General features: G+C 45.0%; 1 long non-coding RNA gene across 1 annotated transcript in view; it reads left to right on the top strand.

Annotated features, from left to right (window-relative positions):
• Window positions 1-5,088: 5,088 nt before the first annotated feature.
• LOC142829862 (uncharacterized) overlaps window positions 5,089-27,449 on the top strand; it is an 82,288-nt gene continuing 59,927 nt past the window's right edge. Inside the window, exons 1-2 of the long non-coding RNA XR_012904738.1 lie at window positions 5,089-5,433; window positions 6,746-6,875. This is a non-coding gene — a long non-coding RNA (uncharacterized LOC142829862). The remainder of the gene's footprint in view (window positions 5,434-6,745; window positions 6,876-27,449) is intronic.

Below are 27,449 nucleotides of genomic sequence, written 5' to 3'. Positions count from 1 at the left end.
TTGAAATGCAGGCTGCTGTTCAAGAAAACTGCAGAAGTCAAAGCTTGTAATAGATTGGCTGTGGTACTATTGCTGCCCTATGCTGGACAGGATCAGTTCATTCATGGTTAAGTCCCCTCCTAGAGAAATGGTGTACACAGAATATCCAAGCCCTAAACGAAAGTGATGGAGGACTGGGTTTTGTGGTCGCCAGGCATCTGGTTTTCAACTGAAATGTCCCATCTAAAAGGGACATTGCAGACTGGACCATTAAAAGTCCTTTCGCCTGTGCAGTGGAGGTAAGGCAGGCCACAGGATCCCTGCCTGCCCTGGCTTCGCATAGCTCCTGGAAGCAGCCGGCATGTTCCTGTAGCCCCTAGGTACGGGAGCAGCCAGGGAAGCTCCACGTGTTGTCCCTGCCCTGAGTGCCACATTGGCACCTCCCATTGGTATGAAATGGGAACTGCAGGGGCAGCACTTGCAGGCATGGGCAAGCATGCTCCACATACACTGCTGCTTATCCATCTACGGCCTGGACATGCCAGCCACTTCCAGGAGCAGCGCAGAGCCAGGAAAGGCAGAGAGCCTGCCTTAGCTCTGCTGTGCTGTGCTGCTGATCAGGAGCCACCTGAGGTAAGTGCTGCGCAGTTGGAGCCTGTACCTCAAACCCCCTGCCTCAGGTCAAACCCCCTTCCTGCACTCCAAACTCTGTCACCCCAACCCCCACACCAGAGCCCACACCCTCAGCTGTAGCCCACAACCCTCACCCCCCCCCAACCCTTTGTCACAGCCAACAGCCTCCTCCGGCACACCTCATTTCTGGCCCCATTCTGGAGCCTGCAGCCCCAGCTGGACTCTCACCCCCTGCTGCACCCCAATCCCTTGTCCCAGCCTTGTGAAAGTGAGTGAGGGGCAAGAGCATGGCAAGGGTGTTTTGTTTTGTGCAATTAGAAAGTTGGTAACACTACTGGGTTTGCAGCTATAGTTACCAGTTCTGTCCTGGGTGCAGGAGGTGTGCCGCTATTTTAGCTCCAAATATACATCTACAGATTTATTACCAGGAAGCTGAAACAGATCTAGATACTGATCTATACTATGTTACACTTAAATTTTATATTTTCTGTTCATTAGTCTGAAAAGCCAATGCAATAGTCATAATGCCATCATTATAAAATGCCTCTTATAGGAAAAACAATCCATTTAATTGACCTCATTCTAATTAATACAGTCAAAACTTAACTGTGTCAGCATAATTTGGATCTGGTCATCCATTCACATCAAAGAAGTTGTTAGCAAGGGTGGGCAATAAGAAGCCCGTGGGCCGGATATAGTTCACCAGAGTTAACTCCTGGCAGGCCACCAGATGCTTAATTTACCCGAGTGTCTGCAGATGCAGACACTTGCAGCTCCCATTGGCTTCAGTTCTCTATTCCTGGCTAATAGGAGCTGTGGGATGTGGTGCAGGCCAGGCCAGGCCAGGCCACCACTTCCTGCAGCTCCCATTGCCCAGAAATGGTGAACCACAGCCAACAAGAGCTGTTTATGGCTGTAACTGTGGACACTCAACTAAATAAAGCTTCTGGTGGTCAGCCAGGGTTAACCTTGGTGAACTGCATCCAACCTGCAGCCAGTTCTTGCCCACCCTTGGTCTTTAGGCTTCTCTTTTCTGGAGCACTTCTCCGTCTGAAACTTGCAATTCATTGGAAGGATTGTCTTGTGGGAATTTCACTGGAATTTTAAAAGTACAGCTGATGTGATTAGCCTCATTCCTCTCACCTGACACTTCATCAGTTTTAACAGTCACTTCTCTGCCTGGTCTAACAGGATGGTAATGCCATACTATTAGCAATTTTAGTTCAGTTCATGTGCAGCTTGTAGGCAGGTACAAGGAGTCATGTTTTTCTGATTTTACACTTGAAAACTCTGGTTTTGGTTATCAAATGTTCTTGGGTTTCTTAAAAATAATTATTACAAGTCAGTAGTAAGTAACAAGAGGCGAGAGCAAGGGTAAGCAAAGCATTTTCCCAAGTAAGCTCTTTGGGGGCAGAAACCATGTTAGCCCAGTGGCTAGAAAACTGCACTTGTACTTCCAGATTCAAATCCTATCTTGGACATTGGCCTAGTGGGTGATCTTGAGAAAGTCAGGCCACATTCTTGTGCCTGTTTCCCTGTCTCCAAAAATCCGGAGAGTAATGGCTCCCACCTCTGTAAAATGCTTTGAGTGCTGCTGCTGAAAAGAAGTAGGTATTATTGCTGTGCATACAGCACTTACAACAGTGGGAGTCCATTTCTTATTGGGGCAGTGGGGGTCCATTTCTTATTGGGGGCTTTTGGATACTGCTGTAATAGAAATATTGGATCATATATACAAAAAACTACATGAAAAGACCCATATTTAAATTGCAACATCATGAAAGTGAAAGTTCAGCTTCCTTGTGTGTATGTATTATGATTCAGTCTTTAATCACGCATTCCACCTCCCTTATTTTTCCACTATCCTACACTGGGTAGAATTACAATTATTCAGCCTCGTTATTGGCATATGTTTCAGAAAAGAGATGAAAAATAAGATATGCCATGCTGCTGGCAGAACTTATAAACTATATGGAGAAAGTATAGCAATAGTGGTGACATGAAACCTAGAGTTACATGAGAGGTGTTTGTTAGTACATGCTGAGTTCCTAGTTGCTAGGAGATGTGCTGATTAAAGTAGATTTCCTGGGCAATCTCCACTACAGCGAGGAGCCTCCCTGAAAACAGCCACATGTATTTTAACTCCCAATACACATTGCACAAGTAGAGAAGTGGAAAAAATGTTACCCCACTGATGAAACTGACAGTAAGTGGTTTTGTTCTGCATTTGCTAAGGTCAAAGATGGTTTTAACTTTTCACTTAGTGGAGGAGTAATGCAAAGTACAGCTCAAACGTGAGGCTGCAGGTAAATTCTGAGCGGAGCTGAGTCACTGAGCAGAGTCACTGAGTCACTGAGCAGAGCAGAGTCATCTTCATCCTAGGCATGGTACTAGTCAGAAAGATACCTTGGGATAGCCTGCTAGCTCACTGGAGCAAACAAATGCCAGGGTTGTCCAACTTCCCCTGACCAAGCCTGACCTTTTTTTCTAAAATTTTCACTAGTTTGAGGCCTACAAAATCTGGGTCCCAGGTTGTTTTTCCAGACATTCTGTTTCCAAAACAAGAGCTTTACAAAATATCATTAGATGATAACTTTGACTAGTTCTTCCACTTTCTTCTTAGGGTATAACCTAGAACTGGGGTACCACTGAGCCCTTTGTCTTAGCAGTCTGGGCTCCCTTTTGCCCTGTGTTGCTTTGAGAAGCTGAAGACCTTTCCCAATGCTGCACTCCCACCAGCATTCACAAAGGCAGGGACACTGCGAAGGAAAGTTGAGTTGATGTGCACCAACATGTGTTCCTGAGTCTACCCCAAAGCAGTTCCCTCAAACTGTAGTGTTTTAGGTAAAATATAAAACAGGTGTATAAAACAAGAGCTTTTAAGTGTTTATAAGTGTGTGATCGGGCGAAGCAGCCCCCGTACTGAACTCGTAGGGTTCAGCCAGGGTATCCTGGATACAGAGGCCTTGCCCCCACAGCCCTACCAGGCATGCCCAGACTGCAGCACAGCCAGGCGTGGTCTGAGGCCGACTGCGGCAGCTGGCGCCCCAGGCAGAAGGCGCAATCAGCGCCCCCGCCTGCACAGCCGTCAATGACCGTGACGTAATCATTGGGCACCCGGGAACTCGTGACGTAATCATCAGGCACCCTGGGCTGGCAGCGCCCTAGGCGACCGCCTAGTCTGCCTAGGCTCACAGGCCGCCCCTGATCACAGCTATAAAAGCCTGGGGAGAGGCTCAGTCTCAGCTGACTGCCACAGGGGAAGGACCTAGAAAGGGAGCGCCTGACCAGCATCAGCCAGAGGCCCCAGGAGAAGACAGCAAAGACACTGAGGCAAGCTGGGACGTCTCAATGGCCATCTAAAGAGGAGGAGTCACCTCTGGGAATGTGGAGGATCCCGTGCGTATGTGGGAAGAGATCCTGTTGGATCAGGTAGGAAGTGGGTGGGTGCCGGAGCCGCCTCTCCCACCTCAGGAACCTCTGCGCGTTGTGGTTGGATTCCCCTGCCGAGGGAGTGGTGGGCCATCGTTCCACTCACAGGGCCCTGGGCCAGGACCCAGTGGAATAGGGTGGGCTCGGGTCCCCTTATCAGGGGTGCAGCCCCATCCCACCTGTGACCTGCCTTAAAGGGCCAACCAGTGTCTGTGCATAAGAGACTCCGGCCAGTGGGCCAACCAGCCTTGCATTAAAGGGCCAAACCAGTGACTTTATATAGAGACTCTGGGTCCTACTCCTGCCCTCCCAGCTGGGAGGCTGGGGGGTGGGGGAGTGGGAGAGACATGAGAGACAGCCCTGTGACAAAGTGATACAGATCAAAAATGCAATCTAAGCCTAATACACTAGATAGGATTTGAATGAAACAGTGTCTCACCCCATTAGCTAATAAAAACAGTCCACCAAGTTCTATACACGGGTAGGCTTCCTTCATTCCTGCCTGGAACGAGCACTTCCTCCAATTCCGTCTTTATTTCTCAGGTGTTCTTTTATGTATGGAGTCAGGCTACTTGTAATGTCACAGTCTACTTTTATAACTTCTCCTTTAGGGCAGGAAACCCCTCTGTTCCAAGCCAAGTTCCAAACCCAGTTTGTGAAAAACACAGGTACCAAAATAGAGTTCAGTATCATGTTGTCTATTAACATGCTCTTACATATGCCAGCATGTCATGCCAACCATTATCCATAAGCTGACTGAAGCTTCCCCAGGACAGTTCATTAAGTGAAGGTAAGCTTTCCCCATGGTCCATTGTCTTTGTTGATGGACCATTCAGCTTGAATAGGTCATGCTCAGTGTCCTGGACGACTCTGTGGAAAGGTTTGTAGCTTCTACTCAGGTGCAAGTGCATTTGAAATTCAGATACATTGTCGATATTCAAAACTCCAGATAGAAAAATGATACTTTCATACAAATAGGATAATCATATCCAGGAAACTATAACTTTTCCATTGGCACCTCATAAGACACATTTTGTACAAAATGCATCATAATTATGTCATAATCATATAATAATCTTATCACTATGATGCATATGGGGTTAAAATGTCTCAGAATGTTCATCCCACACTAGCCCAGAAAGGGTTAATGTGGCTCGGAAGGGATTAAGTAACCTGATAGGCCACACCTGAAGGTGGATTAGTCTTCATAAATAATAGACTGATAGAGGATGGAGCCCAGATGAACAGGAGCAAGCAGGGCTGTTATAAGGCCAAGTAGTGACAAGAGGGGGCTGCAGATAGGAACTTTGTTGTTGCTCCCTGGACAGAAAGAGTTGGGCAGGGCAGGATAGCAGGATAGGACTTTGCGGCCACACTTTGGACAGAGAGGTGAGTAGGAGGCAACGTGAGGGGAGCACGAGCCCAAGAATCCTGTTGCCCACAGATGTTTACCCAGAGGAGGTGTAGAGAAGAGAACCTGTAGAAGACAGAGTGGCTGTGTCTAGACTGCATCCCTTTTCCGTAAAAGGGATGCAAATTAGACACATCGCAATTGCAAATGAAGTGGGGATTTAAATCCCCGCTGCTTCATTTGCATAAACATGGCTGCCGCTTTTTTCCGGATCGGAGCTTTGCCGGAAAAAAGCGCCAGTCTAGACGCGGATCTTTCGGAAAATAAAGCCTTTTCCAAAAGATCCTTTATTCCTCTTAAAATAAGGAATAAGGGATCTTTCGGAAAAGGCTTTATTTTCTGAAAGATCCGCGTCTGGACTGGCGCTTTTTTCCAGCAAAGCTCCGAGCCGGAAAAAAGCGACAGCCATGTTTATGCAAATGAAGCGGGGGGGATTTAAATCACCGCTTCATTTGCAATTGCAATGTGTCTAATTTGCATCCCTTTTACGGAAAAGGGATGCAGTCTAGACACAGCCAATAGGAAGAAGCCCAGAGAAAGAGAAGTGAGGATTAAGACTGCAGAGACCTTTGCTGCTGCTGATTGGGTCCCTGGGATTGAAGATGGAGTACTAGGTGGGCCCAGGTTCCCTTTCTGGCCACTAGAGAAGTGGCACAGAATAGGAGCTGGGATGGAGGACTGCATGGGATGGTGTAGGGATAGTTGGTCTGGAGAGATTTAATACCCTAGCAAGGGGAAACTGTAATGAACCTGGCTAAGTACCCTCTTATCATGCTTGGGCCTCCGAGTCCCAAAAAAGAAGGATTGCAGCTCCGGGATTGTGAGAGGGCCACAGCACAAACTAGAGACTGGGACATCAGACTGAGCATAGCTATTCCTAGAGCCCTGTGTGGACACAAAATTCGTATCCGCATCCATATCTGCAAAAATGAGCTGTGGATATCTGCATCCACATTCATGGATGTGGATATAAAGCCGATATCCATGAATTTACAGGGCTCTAGCTATTCTCCAGGTACAGCTACCAGGAGATGTCCCAAGAGTAGGGTGACAAGGTGGCTAGCATTCAACTGTAACACCTGGTTGAAAAAGGATCATGGAGGCTCTGGTCAGCACCTCTGACCATGCTTTTGACTGTCTGGTTGGTGTTGCTGCACAATGGGGCTGATGGGCACAGCTCATGGGAAGCATCTGGCATCCCTCCTCCAGCTCCTACGCATAGGGGCTGCTAGGGGTCTCCACACGCTGCTTCCACCCCAAGTGCCACTCCCATTGCTTGCCATTGGCCAGGAACCATGGTCAATAGGAGCAGCAGGGGTGATGCCTTCCAATGGGACAGTATGCAGAGAGAGCTATCCAGCTACACCTTCATCTAGGAGCCAGAGGGGATGCATGCCGCTGCTTTCAGGAGCTGCTTGAGGTAAGTGCCACCCAAAGCCTACACTCCTGACTCCTTCCTGTGCCCAACCCTCTTCCCCAGCCTGTATTACCCTGCCTGCCCTCCAAACCCCTTAGTCCTAGCCCAACCCCAGAGCTAACACCCACGGCTAGAGCCTTCATTCCCTCTCACATCCCAACCGACTGCCTCAGCCTGGAGCCCCCTCCCACACTCCGAACCCCTCATCCCTAGCCCCACCCCAGAGTCTGCACCTTGAACTGGAGCCTTCTGCTCCTTTGCACATCAGCCCCCTGAGCCAGCCTAGTGAAAATGAGTGAGAGGGGCAGGGCCACAGGGCAGGGGCTGGGATGAGGGTGTTTGGTTTTGTGTGAGTAGAAAGTTGGCAAACTCCCCAGCAGTGAGTAGATCTCCCCGTAACAATATCCTGGAGCTTTAAGTCCTTTTGGGAACCTTCTCCTTCTGATGGGAGGGGGGGGAAAGTGTGTGAGAATTGATAATCCCCATAAAATCTGTAATAGTGAAGGGCTCAGATTCCTCCCCTGGTGAAAGGAAAGAACTCTTCTGTCTCTCCGCATCTACTAGGAATGGAGGCCCCCATTTGCAACAGGAATGCTCCATTAGGTGAGGAAATACTTGTTGTTAGGCAGGTTGTTTTAACCTGGCTTTCTTCTTTGGTGGTTTGTCTCATTACTAATTCAGCAGCCTGGGTCCCCAACAAGCAAGTGTTATGAGCCTGAGAGTCTTTTGTTACAAGCCTGAGAAGAGGGTAATTTTTATGTATTTCATCTTGGTCTGTTTTTATTGACTGAAAATAAACCACCAGAAATTCATTCAAAGCCCTGAACTTTTTTCTCACAGTAGCTTTTGCCAACAGACACAGAGCCAACCAGTTAATGGGCTATATTTAATAATGCAGACAGATCACTTCTGGAGTGCTCCGGGATGAGTCTATTAATAAAAATTCTACTCTTAATGATACAGTCAAACTAGCTTAAACTTGCTCAGCCAGTTGTTGAAAATGTGTGCTAGTTACAAGATAGCATGTGCCTCTAAATTATACTTACATGTGTGAACTGCACCTTGGTTTTAAAGATTCATTGTATGACCCTATTTCTTTGCTAAGACTCTTGGATTCAAAATGGACGTGGCAGTAATCATCAATAAAAGTAAAATTACCAGTCTGACACCACTTCTCACCTTAAGTAATATCTTGTGCCATCAGCAATGGCACTGATATTAATAACAATGAGGAGTCCTTTAGCATCTTAAAGACTCAGGGTATGTCTACACTTGCCCCCTAGTTCGAACTAGGGAGGCAAATGAAGCATACCGAAGTTGCAAATCAAGCATGGGATTTAAATAGCCGCACTTGATTAGCATATTCGCAGCCAGTCACTATTTTAAAATGCCAGTCACCCGATGTAACTTGCTGCATGTAGACGCGGTAGTCCATCAGGCAACCAGCATTTTAAAATGGCAACCAGCTGCAAATATGCTAATCAAGCACAGGATATTTAAATCCTGTGCTTGATTTGCAACTTCGGTATGCTTCATTTGCCTCCCTAGTTCAAACTAGGGGGCAAGTGTAGACATACCCTAACAGATTTATTTGGGCATATGCTTTTGTGGGCTGGAACCCGCTTTGTCATAGGCATCTGACAAAGTGGTTTTTACCCAGGGAAGCTTATGCCCAAATAAATCTGTTAGGGTATGTCTACACTAGCTCATTAATTCGAGCTAGGTAGGCAAATGAGGAAACCGGAGTTGCAAATGAAGCCCGGGATTTAAATATCCCGGGCTTTATTTGCATGTTCCCGTCCGGTCGCCATTTTGAAATTTCACTAGCCCGAACTCACTGCCGCCCGGCTACACACGGCAGTGAAACGTTAATTCGAACTAAGTCAAAGAGAGTGCTGTCAGCATTTGGTTTAGTAAATTGAATGCCAGAAGATCAATCGGCAAAGGGCCAATTTTCTCTGTAGTCTAGACGTGGCCTGACAGTAATGACAATTTTCTCCAGACATATTCTTCTTCCAGATTTCATGCCTTTGGGTGACATTTGTTAAACTACTTGTTGAGTAAAGTACTACACTCAAGGTAAGTAAGGGTGCCAAAATTGTTCCCAGTGTGAATATAGATTTCCAAAGCTGCTTGTGTGATGGCCAACATCAGTGATTGTCTATAGTGAAAAACATTAGTCTCTGCAGTTGGAATGAGAGATCCAGAATCTCAGGCTTAGATATAAAAGACCCTTCTTCTTTTATAATCAGGCACAGAGGAGGATCGGTAACATACTGATCAGTGGAAGCTCATCTGAGCCTCTGGGATATACAGCAGTTTGAATCCTTGACATGTTTCTACAAGGAATCCTTGATGTGTTTCTACAAAACAGTTTTGACACTAAAAGTCTTCATGAAAAGTATCTGCTTTTCGTGGAAAATTGATTCATTTATTGGGGAAAAAAACCACCCAAGAGCTAAATTATTTCAGTCAAAAAATGCTAATGTGAATATTTTGCTGTAATGCCATAACCTAGCAGGGGTACAATTCAGAAGGGGATAGGCATGTCAACCCTACCCTGCAACCTTGGATGGCTTCAATGCTTGGGCTGCTCGAAAACATAGTCACATAGAATCATATAATCATAGAATAATAGGACTGGAAGGGACCTCAAGAGGTCATCGAGTCCAGCCCCCCCGCCCTCAAGGCAGGACCAAGCTCCGTCTACACCATCCCTGACAGATGTCTATCTAACCTGTTCTTAAATATCTCCAGAGAGGGAGATTCCACCACCTCCCTTGGCAATGTGAATATTTTGCTGTAATGCCATAACCTAGCAGTTGTGTGTAATGTCTGTAATGCCATAACCCTGCTGAGTATGTGTGTGTATAACCACAGCCTTCCAGCCACACACTTGCTCTCGCCAGTTTTGGTTACAGTGAAGCATGACCCCAACGCCCAGCACAGACACCCACCACTGAAGTGAACACAGGTTAGGTTGACCAACTTTTCAAAAGGCAAAAGTAGGACATGTGGTGGGGTGAAAGTAATTTTAAAATCTTGCAGGTACGGGGGGCCTGACTCTGGGCTCCTGGAAGGGGAGGAGGCCTTAGGTGGAAAAGGCGGAACTGGGGCTAGCCTCCCCAGCCAGCCCTTCAGCTCAGTGGCAATGTAAAGGCTCTGGGGTTTCAGTCACTCCCACAATAGCAGCGCTGATAGCTGAGAGCCTGCTGGGCTCTGAAGCAGCTTCCACTTGTGTTGACCCCATTGGCAGCCTCTCCCCCTGTTGGTGGCCTGGGAGCGGGGGAGGGAAGGAACAGAGACATTAAAGTGCTGCTATTGCAGTGCATTAATGTCAGCTCTGTACAGACTCATACCAGTGGCCACTTTTTACCAGTATGCTGTACTGGCCCACTTTCTTCTCTGGCCCCACGCAGCAGCCACATTCTACTCTGCTCCTCCTTTTCCTCAGAACCTTTGCTCCCTTCTCCTGCTCTTCCTCTGAAGCCCTGGTCAGGCCAGAAGCCAGAGCTGGGAAATAGTAAAAGCTACCAGGGGTCTCTATGTGGAGTCCTGGACTTTCCACTGGCCCTGGAAAGGGTGCCTCAGAGAAGCCCCTGGCCCCTACCCCTCAGGTGCCCCGCTCAGGGCAGCTGGAAGGTTTGGAACTCCCTGCATCATCCTGGGTTCCCTGGGCATCTCCTACAGTTCTAGCTTCTGGCCTGGCCAGGGGACAGACCTTGGGGGAGAGGAGGAGCAGGAGGCAGGGCTTCATGGTGTAGGGGAGCTATGGCCTTCCACAACATCCCCCACAAACATTAGCAAAGGACAGGTGATGCTCCTGAGGCTTGGGCTAGCATGGAGTGGCACCCCAGGGAACCCAGGATGAATGCTGTCCTGGATTCATTCAGCAAAGGACCAGGGCTTGAACTCTGCGTTTTGGGGCTTTTCTGCCCAATTCAGGATGGATGGCTAGGCTAGTGCTGCCAGCAGTGATGGAGGAGACATAGTGAGAGGAAGCAAACCAAACCCAGTGTGGCTGAATGGCAGAGCAGCTGTGTTGCAAGCAGAAGGGGAACGTTTGTAACCACACTCATAGGGCTGCAATACTTCCTGGTGCCAGGAGGCTAGGTGCTGAGTTCTCCCTGAAACCATAGTAGTGTTCCTCTGCAGCCCCTCACCCCCAGTTGTCTGTCTAGAACAATTTTTTCCCCATGCAGACAAACATTAAGCCTCTCTCTCACTCTTTCTCGGAAAACAAACAAACCCTTCTGCTTCACTGCTTACACTGCATAGAGCTGATCAGTACAGTATATGAATTACCGGTTGTCATTTCCCTTCCCTTATCCTACATGTCCATGTCTGCCTGTTCTTTGATTTCTCACCACTCATTTAATGATTGGAGAGCATCTAGCACATTGCAGGGAAATATTGCTAATTAGCAATAATAGCAATCACAGAGCAGCAGTCACTCACCACCCATATACACACTGAAGTCCATTGCTGTTCCTTGCTACATTTACAGATGCATCACTACAAAAATATCCTTTGCTTTGCAAGATAGCAGGAGCACATGACAGTGGAAAGATGACAATATAAAGACTAGTATATTTAGTACAGTATATTAGTATATTTAACCTGGAACTGATAACTGAGGCAAGGTTTGAGGAAAAAACTGTAGCCTCTCTCCTTCTGTCATATGTTTCTGACTGTAAAATCAGGACTGTAAGAAATTATCTGATGGCTGTTCTACTCAGTGACCTATCTGTAGTGAGTTGGTAGACAAACTCCAGATGCCACATTAGTTTTGTTTGTGTCTTTTGAATAACCTTGAGAGAGGATTGAAGTAAGTGTTGTAGCTACTGCTCTTAAAAGTGATGACAAAGATGTATCAGGCGGGTCAGATGGCAGAGGAGAATCAGTGCCACACAATTTTCCTCAGACAGGCACAGTGATTCAAGTACTGCCACTTGACATAGTGGGTGAGGTGATAGTTGAAGCTACTCAATCTGTTTTTATTGCTAAAACTGGGGCATGTTTGTCACATAATGGATAAGATGCTTGTTGCAGGGATGATTTCATTAAGACAGGGCTCCTCAACATGTAGTCTTCCGTTGATATGCGTTTTAGTAGTTTAATGAACAATGACTGTCCAGGATTTTAAAATGCTGTCATATGGGTAGAAATCTGGTAAATATTGTATTTTAATAATATCAGCAGAACTGATTTAAATGGGGCCTATGTGTTGTGTAGTCTTGCCTTAATCTTTGTATATGTGCCTGTCAGTGTGAAAGAAGCTATTTGAATATATATTTGCACGTATATGCACCCACACTTAAGTTGCGGCCTTTGGCATGTGCTGTATCATTGTGGCCCTTGGAGCTTCCAAAGTTGAGTAGCCCTGAGTTAAGAGATGGTTGCTGTGGAATTCTTATCACACCTGAGTCTACTTAGTATAGTATATTAGTATATTTAACCTGGAACTGATAACTGAGGCAAGGTTTGAGGAAAAAACTATAGCCTCTCTCCTTCTGTCATATGTTTCTGACTGTAAAATCAGGACTGTAAGAAATTATCTGATGGCTGTTCTACTCAGTGACTTGAGGCTTGTTTTGGAGAAAGACGTAGTTGAATGGTGGTGAAAATGCTGCCAAACCACATGCTGAGTTTCAGCTCTCAAGTGCGTGCACACAAGCACCACATGGCTAGTTTTCTTTGTACTTGGTATTGGTGCTTTTATGCTTTGTTGTCCCATACTACCTGCAGCTGCTACTGCTGGCTGTGGAATAGCTTTCTCACCAACCCTGTCTTGTCAAAGAGCTGGATTGCTTTGTTCTCCCAAGGGAGAAAGCATAGGGGCCAGCTGCCAATCACTCCTATCCAGGAGAATTTCATGCAGCCCTCAGATGGTGAAAGGACTGGGGAGGTTTCAAATGGGAGCAGGGTGGGACAGTCAGCATTTCTCAGGGCTGGAACGGAGAGGGTGATCAGAAATTTTTTGAAGAACAAGAGGTAGCAGGACTTTAAGACACACAGTTCCAGAATTAGGGTGTGTCAACACTAGCATGTTTTGTTGCTAAAAACTGCTTTCTGGTGACAAAACAGTGAGAGCATTTACACTACAATGTGACATTTTTGTCAAGAAAAACACTAGTTTTGGCAACAAAAAATGTCCATCCATGTGAGACGTTTGTCTTTCCCCTCCCTTTATTTGTTGACAAAGAGCTAGTGTGGACTCTGCTGTTTGTTTTGTCAAAAGAACTGGCTTCCGCCAGTATCCCACAATGCCTGCCCTCAGTGTTTTGTGATCTCTGCTGCCCTGCAGGCATGCACCCTTTCCCCTTTCAAAGCTTTGGGAAGTATCTGACAGCTGAGTGAGCTGCTCCGTTTGGGGAACAAGGAACAAATCATTGGAATGCTTCTGTTCTGCCCTACACTAGGAACACAGCAGCAGACAGACTGCTGTTGCAGGGAGAGAGATGGACAGACTGCTGTGCTGCTTGGACATTCCTCAACACAGAGGGTATGTCTGGACTACATGGCTCTGTCGACGGAGCCATGTAGATGAGTTTACTAAACATAACAAAATCAAGTGGCGATTTAAATAATTGCCGCTTCATTTACATCAAAATGGCCACTATGCTGTGCCGATCAGCTGATTGTCGGCACAGCACGGTAGTCTAGATCAGCCCCAGCACCCGTATGCATCGTGAAACGATGTTTACAGGGTCTGACGACAAAGGGTGCTGGGGTCGGCCGATCCCCGTCTAGACTACCGCACAGTGCCGACAATCAGCTGATTGGCACAGCGCGGTGGCTATTTTGATGTAAATGAAGCGGCGATTATTTAAATCGCCGCTTCATTTCCCTATGTCTAGTAAACTCACCTACATGGCTCTGTCGACGGAGCCATTTAGTCTAGACACACTCAGAGAGCTCACAGAGTTATGAGGGAATCCTAAGAAGTGCAGGGATTGGCTCTGCCTTCCCACATGGCTTTGCTCGATCTGTCAACAGGGTGCTAGCAATGTGGCCATAAAATGTCAACAACAGGAGGCAGAAAAACTGGTTTGACCGGTTTTCACTTTCGGAGACTTTTGCATGTTGACAGCAACAAAAGTTGCCAAACTTTCCCAGTAGACTTATCCTATATTTTACTTTAAAATCATTATCAGTTCAGAAGCAAATTTAGGGTCAAATGAATTCTTATTGTATATTTCTTTGGAAATATGAGATTGCTATTTGATTATCCACTTGTTGGAATTAATCATTTAAATTATTACTATAGGAAACTATCAAATTCTAATTTAACCATAAATTATTTTATTAATTAGAAAGGCTGAATGGTATGCATACAATTGCTGTACACATGCCTAACTAATAAGCCATTTACTACACTAAACAGTAATATTACAGGCAAATAGTTATAGGCATTCAATCAAGATACTCACAAATTGGCTAAGACTAGGGGTACTTAGATTCTTATTGGTCAGCTCTAACATGAGCAGGCAGGCATTAGCAATGAACTCTTTATGAATTTACTTTTTATACCCTTTGTATCGGGGTGCGCATACCCCACACTAGAGCAGGAGGGGTAAAAACCCTGTGGGCGGAGGAAGTCCTGCCTCTTCAACCAGACTGGGAATGCTCCAAGTGCTGGGGCAGCATAAAAGGCAAGAGGGCAACTCAGTTTGGGCTGGCCAGTGAAGGAGAAGGACCTCCAGCCAGGGCTTCCAAACTGCAACAACAAGCAACCTGGACAGAGGGAATTGAAGTTCTAGGACACTGCCTCTATACAGCCCCAGCAGAGCCCCAGGGAGAAGCCACTGCCAGGGAACCAGGAGACCCAGCTGTTACATGGGACAATGCCCCAGAAGCAGTGGTAAGAAGCAACCCAGGGAGGGCACAGGAGTGGCCTCTCCTGCCCAGATAAACTCGGCGTGTTTTGGCCAGATTCCCCGCTGAGGGAAAAGTAGACTGCTCTGCCGCTCACGTGGCTGTGGGGCAGGACCTGGGTCCTCCTACCAGGACGTTACCCCCCCAATCCTACTGACTCTCGCCCTTAGGCCACACTGCCCCGCGAAAAGAGCTGCCTACAGATTCTGGCTACTAGGTCGCACAGCCCTGAGACAAGGGCTGCTTACAGACTCTGGCTATTAGGCCATACTGCCCTACGACAAGGGCTACCAACCGACTCCCTGGCTGCCCTGAGACAGGCGCTATTTACTGACTTTGTCCAGTAGTCCATACTGCCTTGCAACAAGGGCTACTAACAGACACCTGTGCTGCCCTGAGACAAAGGCTATTTACTGTCTCTGGCTATTGAGCCATACTGGCCTGCGACCAGGGCTGCTTACAGATTCTGTGTTACCCTGAGACAAGGTGATATTAATGGACAATAGAGATGGCCGATGACCCTGCGGCCAATCAGGCGGCATCCTCACCCTGGAATATTTTCACCCTTGGGACGGGGTGTGCATATGCTGCCACACCCTTTAACAAGCAAGCAATGTCATTGTCAATTAATCACTTTATCTAAAAATCAATTGAATACTGCTCAATTATTTCCAGTCTTAATTCATGTATGATTTACACCTTCCTTTCTTCCCACCCCTCCTTCTTGACTCCCAACAGGGTTTTGTTTGTTTTTTTAATTGATTCTGACCTCACATATGCTTTAATACTAGTATGCGGGTTGGGAAGGACCCTGTTGGCTTATTTTAAGACAGTCATGTGATCCTCTCTAAACTTTCTCATACTGAAACAAAAGGGCCTTCAATGAAATTGGATTTAAAGGTAATTTTAGCACAAGGCATGATTAACCTGTAGACCTTGTTCTAGGGTACATCTACACAGCAGTGTTATTTAGAATAACATCAGTTATTCCAAAATAACAGTGTGCGTCTACACTACAAGCTGTAATTTCAAAAAATGTCGAGCTGGAGGACTTCTTACTCTGACTCCTGTAACCTCAGACTTCCTGCTGCGTAGACAGCTGAAATTAGCTATTTTGACTTAAGCTACGCAATTGACGTAGCTGAAGATGCGTAGCTTATTTCAGCTTTAGCCCTGCTTATAGACATGCCCATAATGGGTGTGAGGGAACAGAGTTTAGAATTATTTCCATATGTATTAGAAATGTATATGGATCAAAGGAACATCCAAAGTTGCATTAGAAAAAAATTAAAGAAACCATGTAAGCTCTCATATTTCTGGGAATAGTTCAGCCACTAACTGATGGGTGTTGTTAGTAAACTTCCCATTTGAACAGATTACTCCCTAAGGACCATATTTTAAAAGGTATTTTGGCATTGCCATGTTTAAGCCTCATTTTTCAAGAATTAGGCACTTTTGCTATCAATGGGATTTTGGATCCTAAATGCCTAAAGCATTTGAAGATGAGACTTAGACTCCTAAGTCAGCTACATATTGCAATACCTAAATGCCTTTTAAAAATATGGGCTCTACTTCCCAATGGAATATGGGTATCTTGCAACTTCTTCTGAAGTTTTGCTACAGCCCATCTCCAAGGAAGGACACTGTGACCAAGAGGGATCACTCATCTGATCTTATATTATGCAGTTAATATGTTGCTAGAAAAGTTGGTATAGCATCTACAGTATGTTTAGCAAAGGAGCACTAGAAGATCCAGGAAAGCACAATAGTAACTGAGTAATTCCATAGATGAGAGCCAGTTATGGGCACTGAGCCAGTGTCTTCCCGCATCAGGACAATTATGATGCTCTGCCCCAGTTTTGGGGTGGTGGACCCCTCTGTGTTCTGCTAAAAAATTCCCTATTACATCTCAAGATGTCAGTTCTGCTCACGGACCTGCATCCCTTTCATAGGAGGAGAGGGCTAGATTTGCAGCCCACCTGCCATTTGGTGTGATTTTTCCCACGAGGTCTGATCTACCTCATCCCCTGTCACTTCATTCTCATTCTGCAGGAAGAATTACAGTGGTTTTCCTGTGACCAAACTGTCTTCACAAACCACAGTATGTTTATTTTGGGACAACAGCATTAGAGAAAACATAAAACAATAAAAGGACTGATCATATACTTGAGCTCACAAGAGTTTCTTCATCTATTCTAGGGAGTTTCAGGCAGGTTTCCAGTCCTTCAAACCCGCCTAGTTGGGTTTGTCCCCATGGTCAGTTTGTTGGATCAAATTGAAAGCATTCAAGTCCATTTAAAGTCACTCTCTACTCCAAAGCTCTCTTCTTCCTCATCTCCTTAAACAGGTAAACCCAGTCACTGCCCCTTTCCCTAGGGGTGCAGCTTCAGAGAATGGGGAACTGCATAACTGGCATTGGGATTTTGCATTGATTACCCCTACATGATTGGAGATGCAGCATGAACACGCATACATAGGTAACCCTGCTTGCACATGGCATTGTCTCCCTCTTGTGGTGGTGGCTAGGCCAGAAGGAGATTGATGAGCCTTTCGCAGCTATGGCTAAGCACGTGGCATTGTTTAGCTCATTCAGTATTTCACTCAAAAGAGCCCAGGTTTGATCCTACCAGTGACATCAAAGTGATCAGTGTTACACGTGTATCAGTGCAAAGTTCTGTGAATATTCTGCATCCCATCTCATTTGGCACACCTCAGTACAATAGCTTTTGAAGTTTTTATGCTTTTGAGGTCTAGTTCACCATCATGCAAACAACTTTTATGAAACAGAGGCAAATGTCTCAAACCTCTCCCTGTATTCCAATCGGGCAGGTTCCATGTTTGGTTAAAACCGTGTGACTGATCTTAGGGGAAGAGACGCTGAGAGGCAGAGAATGATCCCCCTTCAGTTTACCAGACTTAGACGACTCTAGGAAATCCGAGCCTTGAGGCACTGAGTGATGCCGGGGTCTCTCCAAGGCACTAAGAATGTTGGGTTCTCTAATCCGAACCATTTCTTGGCTTCCTTTTTTTCAAACAATTTGATGACATTTTAAAGGCAGAGGGAGTTGGACCCCATCAGTGTCCACAGTTAATTTAAAAGGCAATTTCTGAAGCTGGCTCAACCTTAGCTGAGCTGCTTGTCCTTTGACTGTATGCATTACTGTGAGGTACAAATAGACTTCATTTTCAACAAGTCTCCTCTGAATTCCTTGATATCTTAGAATAATGTTTTCTACCCCACACAGGCAGTTTTCAAGCTTCCTGTGTTCCCAGCAATCAATGTGAATCCCACACATTTAATGAGCAAAGGTGAAGGACCTCAGGGAAGCAGCTCACCAGGGCAGCTCAAGGTTCAGGAATTCTGAGCAGGTCTGGAATGGTAGCTATACAAAAGGTTCTGTAAACCCCACCGTCTGTGGGTTTTGCAGAATGCTGAATGACTTCCTTTTCTGCAACTTTTCAGGGGACAATTTATACTTCAGATAACACTTCATGTTGTTTTTCATCATGGTAAAGACTGTGATCGAAAACAAAACGGTTTTATTGTAACCCAGCAGATACTCCTAAATGCGAGCAACCAGGTTTGGAGGGTCAATGACCTACTGTGGCAAGAGGCCAGAGGATTCCAAGAGAGCTAGAGAAGTGAGAGAACACCATTTTGGCAGGGGTGGGAGCTTCAATGGAAGGAAGGAGGACTCCTGTTGCTCTAAGTGTTGGTATGTGAGAGCCCAAGGGAAACGAGTGTGCTGGGCACTCCTAGACTGGAGCTGATGGTGAAGACTTTGGACCAGCAATAGGCAACCTAGGCTAATGACTGGGCTGCATTAGTGTCCCTCAACGGGCTGCAAGACTGTTGTAACCAAGATGGTCTTCCGGGATAGGCTAGTTTTGCTAACTGGGCTTGTGTTGTGTGCAATCAGTGTGCACCACACTTCATTTGCCCTTGCTTTACATGTGTGTCACTTCAGTAATATGAGGAGAAAAAAATACTAAGCGCATGGAAACCAGCAGAAACTGGCAACCCTACACATGGGCAATGGTAAACTAAATGTCTTGTGGTTCACATAAAGAACCCTGACAGGCCGCATGTGACCTATGGGCTGACGGTTGCCCACCACTGCTTTGGATTCAGACTTGCATGTCTCCTGAAGGCAGGTAAAAGATAAGTAGCTGAGGAGCAACATATCCCACCAGGCAAAGTCCAGACTGAGCAGCCACAAACAACTACCTTACCAGCCTAGTTCATCTGAGCTCTATATGTACCACTGGTGGGAGTAGAGCCCTTAGAGGTGAAGGGGGTAAAAGTTTGTGGCCACCTCCAGAGGTGGGGGAAGGGCTTGTAATTTAAAAACAAAAATGCCATTTTACAGTTGCTGTGAATTCCCTTCAGACCTCTGTCCCTTTTTTGGTCCATTGGTCTCAGAACTCCCTGTGTGCACTTGAGTGTTTGTGTCAGGAGCTTCTGGCTCCATGTAAGCAATGAGGGGGGACTGTGTCTACCCTGACAAGAAAGAGGTGCATGCTTACTGCCTCAGGACAGCTGTCAGCAGTTGTATCAGCTCAGGTGTGGGGTTGATACCATATTTATATAGCCAATTCTTTAAAGGATCTAAAGCTGCCTATTGTATTTGACTCAACTTTTTTACAAACATCATGTATATTAACCAATCTGCCCACCTGTGAAATTCAGACACCATTAAGGTATAGTAGATGCTAATACCCTGTTTACTATTCTACACAACTAATTACAGAAAATATTAGGACAGAAAATGAACAACGCTGCCACAAGTTCAAACTAAGTAGTCAAAAAAATTAAACAGTCACTCTGGATGATCAAGCTACTTGAGCTAAAACAAGGAGGCAAAGACCTTCACCTAAACTTCAAATGAAAATGTCCAAAGTTCAGGAAAGTTTGTATAACTTTCTCCCACTCCTCTCCATTATTTTATTTTCGTTCTGCACTTCCTGTTGCCTGCAGGACCAGAAACAGAAGTTTCTGAACTGAGAGAGGATGCTCTTACAGTATTTTCCATTTGACCTGAAGCAGGAAGTTGGAATCAAAACAGACCTATTGTGTTCCTAAGCTCAACCAGATAGAGATCACATTCGGGTGGATTTCTTTGTTACCATAATTAGATGGCACGCTCCTCAGAACAGACTGTCCTAGTTATTCTGTAAACAGCTGGCTTTGTAAAAATAAGTTTTTTTTAAATGCCAGGGTTCATCTGGCAGAAATCGATGGGTTCACTACAGAAATGCAAGCACAGTCCAGAACAATCTTAGTTTATAAAACTGGTGGGATATACACAACTCTCCAGCTTCGGATACAACCCTCTATTTCTGAAGCTAAATGGTTAGAAAAACTTTAGCACCTGTTGGAGGGGAGGAGACACATAGTGCTACCAGCAACAAAATGCAGATGTTCCATTTTTGTCTCACACTACAATAACTTGCAGTGGATTTGTATTTTTTGAATGTCAATAAATATAAATTTTGATGTCACTATGCTGCAGAATGGGTTGAGAGAGTGTTAAGAGAGGCCACTGCTTTGAAAAATTGGTGGTTGGATGTATATTTCTCACCACTGGTTATTCATTTAGAATGGGATCATCTTTTTTCAAGATGAAAAGGTAATCCTGATGTGTTAGCCAACATTTTCTTTACCAATAAAACAACTTCTGATATTGCTGAGCACTTGTTGGTCTGCTTCATCTGCCTCCAGTCCCTCTGATCTCCTTAGAAGTTGGAAGGTATCTACGACAATGGCACTGTACATTATGTTCCTGTACTATTGTTGCACATCTACTAATTGGCTAGAGCTGAACCTCTGATATTAATGATGGAAATAATTTCTATAACAATGCCTCAATATTTTCATTATTAAAAATATAGCCTTTAGAAAAATATCATTCCCAGAGCTGTGTGCAGTAAGTAGAAAGTATCTTTAGCAAGTTTGGACTCTCATAATAAACAAACTCTCAGTCATCCAAAAGTTAATTGTGGAAAATATTTAACTGGAGCAGTAGGAGTTTTGTTTGAAGACTACAGAATATGCTCTGAGGAGAAAGTCCACAATATTATATTTTAACACACTTAAAACCATCTCCACTAAACAAAGATACTCCACTAGAGATGTAGATGTTAGTGCATAGCCAATATTCATATCTTCAGATACAAAAATAATGTTCATATAAACAGGATAATCATACTTAGCAAACCATAATTTTTCCATTAACACTTTACATGACATACTTTTTACAAGATTTGTTGAAGTTACATACCAGCAGCAATATAAATTATATAAATGTCCTCATTTAATCATACAGCATCGCAGTTGCCATACACACCCAAAGTGGATGAAAAATGTTTCCATTGATAACAATGAAAATGTACAGATAGACAAAGTAAGAAAAATATTGCTTAAGAAGAGTTTGATTTAAGGCAATTTATTGTGTATATTTTTATATCTGATGTGGGCCGTTAGTGTTTTGGCTGATTTATAGCTTTAGCTTTTAAAATCTGAATATATACTATTATTACATAATTATATTCTGTCCCCCCTGCCTAGTTTCCTGCAACTATGAAAATTTAAATCAATACCAATTTCAAAAATGCTTAAAACTCATCATTTCGCAGAATAGTGAACATTCAAATAGATAAAAGTGGAAAAATGAATTGAACTGGTATCATCTATCAAAATCTTAAACAAATTAATATGGAACTCTGTCAAGCCTATATAAACTATATATCATCTGAAGAAATGGGCTGTGGCCAAGAAAGCTCATGTTACTAGCTATATGTTTTGTTAGTCTATAAAGTGCTATCAGACCATTTGTTGTTTTTTAAGTATAAACTATATGGCTGTGTCTAGACTGCATCCCTTTTCCGTAAACGGGATGCAAATTAGACATATCCCAATTGCAAATGAAGCGGGGATTTAAATCCCCCCGCTTCATTAGCATAAAAATGGCTGCCGCTTTTTTCCAGCTCGGAGCTTTGCCGGAAAAAAGCGCCAGTCTAGACGCGGATCTTTCAGAAAATAAAGCCTTTTCCAAAAGATCCCTTATCCTTCATTTTAAGGGACAAGGGATCTTTTGGAAAAGGCTTTATTTTCTGAAAGATCCGCGTCTAGACTGGCGCTTTTTTCCGGCAAAGCTCCGAGCTGGAAAAAAGCGGCAGCCATTTTTATGCAAATGAAGCGGGGGGGATTTAAATCCCCGCTTCATTTGCAATTGCGATATGTCTAATTTGCATCCCTTTTACGGAAAAGGGATGCAGTCTAGACACAGCCTATGAGTTTGCCACAAAGTGTCTTCCCCAGCCAGAGTTTAGGTGCAATATAACAGTGATTTTTTTTCCTGCATAATCTAGCCAGCGAAGTCCACCAGTGATTTTCTTTTGTCTTGTGATTTGGCCCTCTAGCCAATTCACCTTTTAGCTCACCCCTTTTGGTGTAAATCAAGGCTTTTCACCAATACTTGCAGGACCTCATACCAGATCAACAACCCTGGTCCAGGCTCAATAGTTCTTCTGCCCCTTGTATCTGAGGTCTTCACATGAGACTTTAGGGAATCCATCCCTCGTTCTATCCTAGGTTCCAGCCAAGAACCCTTGTAGAAAGGGGTCAAGAGCTGTCTTGTCAGATCTCTTGCTTCTTCCCTGGGCTCCCTCCTATATTGGCCCACCTTCTCAGAGAATGCATATTCTCAACAGGGAGGCTGCCACAGGCTCAACCCCTAGTCCCACTTTTCAAGGCAACAACAGAAAAGAAACAAATACAGAAAAGCAGCAGCTTCCCCGTTCTACTGCTCTATGCTCCTAGGCAAGTGGAGGAAGACTCTGCTGTGCTCTTTTCTGAGAGCTGAATATCAGAAGGTTGTCCACCTCCTCAGGCTTTCTGAATTGAGCAAGCCTCTCCCTTTGTAGGGCTCCTTCAAGACTGGCATGTGTTGCAAGTGCAGTGAGGCAGCGCTGCTTGAACCCAAAGCTGCTATTTAACCCCACTCTTGCTTGTTGTGTGCTTTGTACTCCCCATCTCTGTTTTGCTTAGGGATTTGAAAATGCCTTGTAGCAGTGTTTGGAGATCATGCAATAATCATTATTTGCTGTGTTGTCATTGTCTTAATCCTCTTTATCCAAATGCAAATGTGAAGCTATAAGGCTCTACAGATAGGAATGTTTTCATAGCTGATTTTGAAGAAATGTGAAACACTCAGGCTGTGTATACACTGGCCACTTATTCCGGAAAATCAGCTGCTTTTTACTGCTGCAGAGAGAATTTCTGGAAAAGCACTGACGATCTACTGTAAGAAATCAGCCGCTTTTCCGGAAATACTATGCTGCTCCCGTTTGGGCAAAAGTCCTTTTTCCGGAAAACTTTTCCGGAAAAGGGCCAGTGTAGACAGCACAGTAGTGTTTTCCGCAAAAAAGCCCCGATCGCGAAAATGACGATCAGGGCTTTTTTGCGGAAAAGCACGTCTAGATTGGCCACGGACGCCTTTCCCGAAAAAGTGCTTTTCTGGAAAAGCATCCTGCCAATGTAGACGCGCTTTTTCCGGAAATACTTAACGCAAAACTGTTCCGTTTTAAGCATTTCTGGAAAAGGGTGCCAGTGTAGAGGTAGCCTCATAGTATAATTTTAGATGCCATGGTAGGTTGCTAATGATAATGCCATTTTCACTATACACTCTTGCAGATGTTCTCCTTTTGGGCCAAAGTTTTTAGTATTTGCTTCTCAAGCAAAGGTAATTTTGGAATGTTTGAACAATTTGTAGCCATTTTTCCATTAACCATGTGAAGAAAAATATCCTAAACCCAATTTTCAAATAAGCCAGGATATTCAGCACCTAAATATTTCAAACCCAATAAAACTCTACATGGCTAGTCCTCAGAAACAGCAGTTTGAAATTTCTTTAAAATTTAATAAAGGCAGAAGTTATTAAAAATTCACTTTCATTGATGCCTAGTAAACAGTTTCAAGTAGGATGTTGTCATTATGTCATTGGTGTGTATCTAGGGTAGTGCAGTACGAAACTTCTGCACACAACAGATGCATAGCTTCATAGCAGAGCCACTAAGGAGATCTTTCTAAGACTAAAGCTGCAAAGAAAATTAAATGCAGCATATATAACACAAAATCATTTGTTTTGTATATAACAGTTCAGTTACAGCATTGCACATACATGGCTTTTTCAGTTAGTGTTTCTGCCCAGGAACATAGCTTATTGTACAACATGGCTAGGTTAACATTACAGTTAGAGGAGGCCAGCCAGGTGACCATGCCTGCCAGCCAGGACCTACTCCTCACTCTGGAACCAGTCCTCCAGGATATATCCCAGGCCTTGGACTAACCCGGGGAAGGCACTTCAGGGATAGGGCTGGGAGTGGTGCATGCCTCTGGTTGGTCAGGAGGCTTCGGCTGACCAAGAGATCCCACCGTCATGTGTTCTGGGACCCCAGCAGTTTCTGGGGGGGGAGGGGGACTAGGAAAGGAAGCCATCAGTGGGGTGAGAAGGTGGCTGATGGCTTGCTCCATCCATGAGGCCATGCACTCCATCACTGAGGTGAGGGAACATAGCCACATACTAGTACACCAGCTGGACCCAGATGGCCTTCCTCTGCTCCCGGTCAGCAGCCCACTCCCACTGCTCCTCCTCAAGCCCCAGATGAGGGATTTGCAGGCAGGCCATCTGCTCCCACATGAAGTCCTCCCAGGTTCTCTTCTGCCTGCAGATTCTGTGGAGTCAGGTAGATGGCGTGGGAGGTAGGGGATGTGCCAAGCTTGCAGCTGGCCCAGCTGTGAAGAAAAGTTACAAGGGTGGGCATCCCAGGAAACACCGGGTGTGATGACGGATGTTTCCAGACCAGAGATTCTGAACTAGAGAGGTTCAACCTAGGGATGTAATAGTGTAGTCAATTAACTGATTAACCGATAAGCAAAAGCGTATAGGTTAATGCTATAAACTACACGCATTGCTCCCCTCCCCTTGCCAGTAAATTTTTTAGCAAGCTGGCCAGCAGCTTGGCTCAGTACTTGCTTTTGTCCAGTCCAGGACCTAGCCCTGCTGCGGCTCTGCATTTAAAGTGTATTAGGAGATAGGCAGGCAGGCAGCCCAGCTCAGTTCTGGCTCACGCCGGATCTGTCTCAGAGGCAGCAGCATGGGGCGACAGGCAGCTGATCCACAAGGGGAACTGTTTTTGAAACTGGTTCCCTTCACAGACCAGCTGCCACTTGGCACCCTGCACTGCTGCCTTTAAGACAGAGGCAGCAGTGTAGAGTGGCAGGGGCTCCTTGGGAGTGGGGCTGGAGTGCACTGGCTCCTGGTCCTGCCCCTGGGGACTATAGAATAGTCAAGTAACCAATAAGAATTCATGAGGTTACTCGACTATTCAATTAACGGATATTTAACATCCCTAGTTGAAGGTGACAGACTCTTCAGAGAAGTTACTAGCCAAATTCTATCATATATCTACTGATGTGCATGCAAACTGCAATTCTGCAGAGAGACTTAATTTAGCCAAATTTTAGTTAATTTTCACAGGGACAGTTAAAAGCACTTCCCTGTCAGAAGGGCAACTTTGCTAAGTGACAAACCCTGCTGCAAAGAATGAAGGTACTAGATCAAAACAGCTGTAATAAAATATTTTTAACCTGAGCAAAAAACACATGTCCCTGCAATCTCATATTGGAAACAATGAAAAAGATTTCAGTTGATACTTTCAAAAATGTTCAGGCTGAGGTGGGTTATGCTTTGGCAAAGCTAAAATTAGGGTCTTATAATGGAAAGTATCAGGAAACTACAACTATAGGTGGCACTAGCAGCTCCACCTATAATTTATCAAAAATTATACATGAACAATTAGTTCAACCATGCTGTCTGTATACATGCCTTTGTTGAATAATCTCAGTTTTGCTCCTGTGATCAGTCTTTGCTGCTCCATCCCTAGCCTTTATTGTCCCTCAGTTGCATTATGTGTTAAATTATGACCTAATCCTGCAACTGACTCCATTTAAAGTAAGTGGGGATCTTTGTGACCAATGTTTCTCGACCAGTCATATGAGTACCCTTAGGCTATGTGTACACTCCCGGCTACTTTCTCAAGTATGGCCATTCTTGCGCAAGAATCTGCAGAGCAGACTCACTGCCCACCCACTCTTGCACAAGGAAATTTACTCTACCATGTGGTAAGAGAGGGCTTCTTGTGCAAGAGCTACGCTCTTTTTTAACAGGTGTAAGCTCTCTTGCACAGCAGCTCTTGCGCAAGAGGGCAGTGTAGACGCTCAGCAGGGATTTCTTGCGCACGAAAGCCCTATGGCTAAAATAGCCATCGGAGCTTTCTTGTGCAAGAAAGCGTCCACACTGCCATGGGTGCTCTTGTGCAAAAGCACAGCTCGTACATGGCAGTGTGGACATTTTCTTGGGCAAGACTTCTTGCTCAAGAAGTTCTTGCGCAAGAAGCAGCCACTGTAAACATAGCCTTAGGGGTACTCAAGAGAAGTCTGGGGGGTATGTCAGTGTAACCAGCACCAGGTGGATTTGACCTGGGACCTTTGAAGTGGAGTATAGGAGCCTCTACCCTTTGAGCTAAAAGTCAACTGGCTCCCAGCCCATCTTGTAGAGGTCTCTTGATCTTAACTGTTGCTGTGGTCTAGGTACCACTTGTATTGCTCAGTAACCATACTAGGTGTGTGGGTTACATACTTCCCCTAGGTGAGGAAGTGCATCCCGAGCTTCAGAGACCCAGTTGAGATTCTGGACAAGCCCCCACTTGTAACCACCTCCAGGTGGATTTGACTTGGGACCTCTGAAGTGGAATAGAGGAGCCTCTACCCTTTGAGCTAAAAGCCAGCTGGCTTCCAGTCCCTGCTGTAGAGGTCTCTTGATCTTAACTGTTGCTGTGGTCTAGGTACCACTTGCATTGCTCAGTAACCACACTAGGGCTATGTCTACACTGGCAGCTTCTTGTGCAAGAACTGTTTTGCAGAAGAGTCCTTGCACAAAAAGTCTTCCACAAGAGTGCGTCTACACTGGCATGTGCTTTTGCGCAAGAGCATCCATGGCAGCGTGGACGCTCTCTTGTGCAAGAAAGCTCTGAGGGCCATTTTAACCATAGGGGCTTCTTGCACAAGAAATTCATGTTGCCTGTCTACGCTGCCCTCTTGTGGAAGAGCTCTTGCACAAGAGGACTTCTTCCTCGTGGGGAGAGGAATAACTCTTCTGGAAGAAGCTTTGTTTTACAACGCTATATGGTAAATTTACTTGTGCAAGAACGCGCGTGCAGTGTAGACAGCAGGGAAGTTTTTGCACAAGAACAATTGTTCTTGCGCAAGAAGCTGCCAGTGTAGATATAACCTAGGTGTATAGGTTACATCAGCACAACTGAAATTTAGAGAAAAGTGAATTTTTGTTTTAAGTTTTACAGCGCTTTATTATTTTTGTACTTTCTACATCAAAAAATTTCATCACCTGCCTGGCTATGATTAAGTTGTTTAAACAAATGTGTTTCAATGGTAGAAAAAAAATGTGTGCTTGAAAACTGTAGGTACTGGGGGTAAGTTTTTGTTTTTTAAAAAAGGGTACTTTATAAAAAAAGGTTGAGAAACACTGTGACCAAAAAGGTTGAGAAACACTGTTTGTGACCACGGGATCTGTCCACATAAAGTCAGTTTTCAGTGCCTTACATTGTATCATAAACCCT

Source organism: Pelodiscus sinensis, chromosome 1 (assembly GCF_049634645.1).
Source record: "Pelodiscus sinensis isolate JC-2024 chromosome 1, ASM4963464v1, whole genome shotgun sequence".
NCBI classification, from domain to species: Eukaryota; Metazoa; Chordata; order Testudines; family Trionychidae; genus Pelodiscus; species Pelodiscus sinensis.
This window is presented reverse-complemented; position numbering and strand designations above follow the sequence as displayed.